This window comes from Anolis sagrei, chromosome Y (assembly GCF_037176765.1).
Source record: "Anolis sagrei isolate rAnoSag1 chromosome Y, rAnoSag1.mat, whole genome shotgun sequence".
NCBI lineage: Eukaryota > Metazoa > Chordata > Lepidosauria > Squamata > Dactyloidae > Anolis > Anolis sagrei.
In genome coordinates, this window is record NC_090035.1 from 83,034,022 (window position 1) to 83,040,021 (window position 6,000).

At 42.0% G+C, this 6,000-nt stretch overlaps 1 protein-coding gene across 2 annotated transcripts in view; it reads left to right on the top strand.

Annotated features, from left to right (window-relative positions):
- LOC137095056 (carcinoembryonic antigen-related cell adhesion molecule 5-like) overlaps positions 1–6,000 on the top strand; it is a 77,031-nt gene that overhangs the window by 54,382 nt on the left and 16,649 nt on the right. The gene's annotated exons all lie outside the window — the stretch shown is intronic.

Sequence of the window (6,000 nt, forward strand, 5' to 3'; positions counted from 1 at the left end):
TGGAGACATTTGGATTGTGGTGCATACAGAAGTCTTGTCGCAATAGTCATATATTGAATCAGAGACATTGGGATGGTGGTACATAAGGCAGTCTTGTTGCAATTGTTATACATGGAATTGGAGACATTGGGATGGTGTTACATACAGAAGTCTTGCTGCAGATGTCATATATTGAATTGGAGACATTGGGAGGGTGGTGCAGTCTTGCCACAATGGTTATATATTGAATCAGAGACATTCGGGTTGTGGTGCTTATGGATGTCTTGCCACAATGATCATATATTGAATCAGAGACATTGGTATGGTGGTACATAAGGCAGTCTTGCTGCAATGGTCATATATTGAATTGGAGACATTGGGATGGTGGTACATACAGAAGTCTTGTTGCAGATGTCATATATTGAATTGGAGACATTGAGATGGTGGTGCAGTCTTGCCACAATGGTTATATATTGAATTGGAGACATTGGGATTGTGGTGCATACAGAAGTCTTACCACAGTGGTCATATATTGAATCAGAGACATTGGGATGGTGGTACATAAGGCAGTCTTGTTGCCATTGTTATATATGGAATTGGAGACATTGGGATGGTGGTACATACAGAAGTCTTGCTACAGAGGTCATATGTTGAATTGGAGACATTGGGATGGTGGTGCAGTCTTGTCACAATGGTTATATATTGAATCAGAGACATTCTGATTGTGGTGCTTATGGAAGTCTTGCCACAATAATCATATATTGAATCAGATACATTGGTATGGTGGTACATAAGGCAGTCTTGCTGCAATGGTCATATATTGAATTGGAGACATTGGGAATGTGGTACATACAGAAGTCTTGCTGCAGATGTCATATATTGACTTGGAGACACTGAGATGGTGGTGCAGTCTTGCCACAATGGTTATATATTGAATTGGAGACATTGGGATTGTGGTGCATACAGAAGTCTTGTCGCAATGGTCATATATTGAATCAGAGACATTGGGATGGTGGTACATAAGGCAGTCTTGTCGCAATGGTCATATATGGAATTGGAGACATTGGGATGGTGGTACATACAGAAGTCTTTCTGCAATGGTCAAATATAGAAGTGGAGACACTGAAGCCTTGCTTCATTGGTCATATATTGAATTGGAGACAATGGCCAGCTTCTGGAAGGATGGTTAGTTTCAGTTAGGCTCCATCGAAACCGACCTACCTTCCCCATTGAAATCAGAAGGAGACTGATGCAAATTCAAGGAACTGGATCCAGCCTGTTGCTGGTGGTTGTCACTTTTATTTGCTTACTTTGAACATGAGTGTCCTACACTTTGGGGTGAAACTGCTTCTTTATGGTCTCATAAAGGAAAAGGTGACAACATCAGATCACGCACAATTGAAGCCATAAACTTTTAAAAGAGACGTTAAAGGTTAACTGTGACCTGTTGTGGGTAAGGACTATCGAACTCATGGCGCACCTGAGGCAGGTTGCCTCTTCCTCCTCTGGATTCATTTTTGTCCCATATCTTTGCCTTTGTTTCCTTTGTGGAAGACTTGGGGGATCTGAGGTGTGGTGCTCTTCCTTCCCGACTCTTTAAGCTCCAGACGTCAGCAAAAAGGCTTCGTCTTTCCGCATTTGTCATGGAAATTGAAGACAAACGCCAGCCTTCTCTGTTGGGCTGGGTCCTGAATGTGAGGATAACCCATGCCAAATTGGTCCATCGATAATTATAAAGGGCTCTGTTTTTGGAAGAAATGAGCCTGTGTGTACATACATACGCACATGTCTTTGTGACTATTATTAACCCATGAAAGAGGCATGCATTCATATGTTGGAAGGAGCCAGTCCAGTCCAACGCAAAGGCCATCCAGTCCAACCCATATAGATAGATAGATAGATAGATAGATAGATAGATAGATAGATAGATAGATAGAATCCTACATTTGGAAGGGGTTCCCAAAGGCCATCCAGTCCAACCCAAATAGATAAATAAATAAGTAGAATCCCACAAATAGAAGCGGAACCCAAAGGCCATCCAGTCCAACCCAGATAGATAAATAGAGAGAGAGAGAGAGAGAGATGGATAGATAGAATCCTAAATTTGAAAGGGGCACCCAAAGGCCAGACAGTCCAACCCCGATAGATGATAGATAGATAGATAGATAGATAGATAGATAGATAGATAGATAGATAGATAGATAGAATCCTACATTTGGAAGGGGTTCCCAAAGGCCATCCAGTCCAACCCAAATAGATAAATAAATAAGTAGAATCCCACAAATAGAAGCGGAACCCAAAGGCCATCCAGTCCAACCCAGATAGATAAATAGAGAGAGAGAGAGAGAGAGATGGATAGATAGAATCCTAAATTTGAAAGGGGCACCCAAAGGCCAGACAGTCCAACCCCGATAGATGATAGATAGATAGATAGATAGATAGATAGATAGATAGAGATAAATAGAATCCTACATTTGGAAGGGGTTCCCAAAGGCCATCCAGTCCAACCCAAATAGATAAATAAATAAGTAGAATCCCACAAATAGAAGCGGAACTCAAAGGCCATCCAGTCCAACCCAGATAGATAAATAGAGAGAGAGAGAGAGAGATGGATAGATAGAATCCTAAATTTGAAAGGGGCACCCAAAGGCCAGACAGTCCAACCCCGAAAGATAGATAGATAGAAGATAGATGATAGATAGATAGATAGATAGAGATAGAATCCTACATTTGAAAGGGGTTCCCAAAGGCCATCCAGTCCAACCCAAATAGAGAAATAAATAAATAGAATCCCACAAATAGAAGCGGAACCCAAAGGCCATCCAGTCCAACCCAGATAGATAGATAGATAGATAGATAGAGAGAGAGAGAGAGAGAGAGAGAGAGAGAGATGGATAGATAGAATCCTAAATTTGAAAGGGGCACACAAAGGCCAGACAGTCCAACCCCGATAGATAGATAGATAGATAGATAGATAGATAGATAGATAGAATCCGACATTTGATTTGGAAGGAGTTCCCAAAGGCCATCCAGTGTAACCCAAACAGATAAATAAATAGGTAGAATCCCACAAGTAGAAGCGGCACCCAAAGGCCATCCAGACCAACCCAGATAAATAGATAGATAGGAAGGAAGGAAATAAATAAAATCCTAAATTTGAGAGGGGCAGCCAAAGGCCATACAGTGCAACCCCGACAGATAAATAAATTGAATCCTATGTTTAGAAGGGACACCCAAAGGCCAGCCAGTCCAACCCAATTTGATAAATAAATAGGTACAATCCCACAATTAGAAGCAGCACCCAAAGGCCATCCACACCAACACAGGTAGATAGATAGATAGATAGATAGATAGATAGATAGATAGATAGATAGATTTCTACATTTGAAAGGGGCACCCAGAGGCCACCCAGTCCAACCCAGATAGATAGATAGATAGATAGATAGATAGATAGATAGATAGATAGATAGAATTCTACATTTGAAAGGGGCACCCAAAGACCATCCATTCCAACCCCAATAAATAGATAAATAAATAGCATCCTATATTTGGAAGGGGCACCCAAAGGCCAGCCAGTCCAATCCCGATAAATAGATAGATAAATAGAATCCTATGTTTAGAAGGGACACGCAAAGGCCAGCCAGTCCAACCCAAATTGATAAATAAATAGGTACAATCCCACAATTAGAAGCAGCACCCAAAGGCCATCCAGACCAACACAGATAGATAGATAGATAGATAGATAGATAGATAGATAGATAGATAATAAATAGAATCCTAAATTTCAAAGGGACACCCAAAGGCCAGCCAGTCCAACCCCGATAGATAGATAGATAGATAGATAGATAGATAGATAGATAGATAGAATCCTACATTTGGAAGGGGTTCCCAAAGGCCATCCAGTCCAACCCAGATAGATAGATAGATAGATAGATAGATAGATAGACAGACAGATAGGAAATAAATAAAATCCTAAATTTGAAAGGGGCAGCCAAAGGCCATACAGTGCAACCCAGATTGGTAGGTAGGTAGGTAAATAAAATCCTACATTTGAAAGGGGGACCCAAAGGCCACCCAGTCCAACCCCGATAGATAAATAAATAGAATCCTATATTTAAAAGGGACACCCAATGGCCATCCAGTCCAACCCAGGTAGATAAATAAATAAATAAATAGAATTCTACAGTTAGAAGAGGTCCTGAAAGGCCATCCAGTCCGACCTAGATAGATTGGTAAATAAATAGAATCCTACTTTTGGAAGGGGCACCCAAAGGCCATCCAGTCCAACCCATTACAGAGGTGTGCATTCATACACACACCCATTATAGAGGTGTGGATTAATATGTTATTTGTGAACACTAACCCATCCCAAAAGTGTGCGTTCATCGGTATCTGTGAATACTAAACCCTTATAGAGGGGTGTGTGTGTGTATGAATATGAACTCCTCCTAAAGGTGTGCATAGGTATCTGTGAATACTATCCCATCATAAAGGTATGCCTTCATGTACATCTCTGAATATTAACCTATCATAGAGGGATGAATACGTATATTATTTGTGACTGCTAACCCATTGCAAAGATGTGCGCTGATATATCTCTGTGAATGCTAACCCATCATAGAGGTGTGCTGTTTGTGAAAACTAACCCATCGTAAAGGTGTGCATTCATAGGTATCTGTGAATACCAAACCATTCTAGAGGTGTCTGTTCATAGGTATTGCCGAATACTCACTCGATATATAGGTGTGCATTGATATATACCTGGGAATACTAATATATTACAAAGGTATCTGTGAATACTAAACCATTCGAGAGGTGTGTGTTCATATATATATAACGGATCCAATATAAAGGTGGTCATTGATATATACCTGTGAATACTAACCTATGATAAAGGTGTGCACTCATACATACCTGTGAATACTAACCCAATACAAAGGTGTGCATAGGTATCTGTGAATATTAACCCCTTAAGGAGTAGTGCATTCCTCTATAATGAGTTAATATAATAGTTTGATATTTATATGACATGTATACCTCTGTGAACACTATGTGTATGTTATTACTTTACTTACTTACTTACTTACTTACTTAGGCGATCCCTCATTGGACGAGTAAGATGGTCTTCCTTGATGACTATTTTTGTGGGTCCGTAGGTGACTGTGGAGCCCTATTCTTGACCCGCATCTTCTCCCACAGGGAAGGCATTGGTTTACAGGTGGAAGGCAGTCCCGGTCGGGGTTGGCTTGACGTGCCTGTTTCTCTCTTTCACCCTCCACTCATGCCTCCTCGAATTCTGCAGCACTGCTGGTCACAGCTGACCTCCTGCTGGAGCGCTCAAGGGCCAGGGCTTCCCAGTTCTCAGTGTCTATGCCAGAGATTTTAAGGTTGGCTTTGAGCCCGTCTTTCAATCTCTTTCCCTGCCCACCAACGTTCCGTTTTCCGTTCTTAAGTTCGGAGTAGAGCAACTGCTTTGGGAGACAGTGGTCAGGCATCCGGACAACATGGCCGGTCCAGTGGAGTTGATGTTGGAGGACCATCGCTTCGATGCTGGTGGTCTTTCCTTCTTCCAGCACACTGACGTTTGTCCGCTTGTCATCCCAAGAGATTTGCAGGATTTTCCGGAGGCAGCGCTGATGGAATCGTTCCAGGAGTTGCATGTGACGTCTGTAGACAGTCCACGTCTCGCAGGCTTATAGCAGGATTGGGAAGACAATAGCTTTATAGACAAGCCCCTTGGTATTCCTACGAATGTCCCGGTCCTCAAACACTCTCTGCTTCATTTGGAAAAATGCTGCACTTGCAGAGCTCAGGCAGTGTTGTATTTCGGTGTCAATGTTGACTTTGGTGGAGAGGTGGCTGCCAAGGGAGCAGAAATGGTCCACATTTTCTAATGTCACACCATTAAGTTGTATCTCTGGCATTGGAGAGGGATTGGCTGGTGACTGCTGGAAGAGGACTTTGGTTTTCTCAATGTTCAGTGACAGGCCAAGCTTCGTGTATGCTTCTGCGATGGTGTTG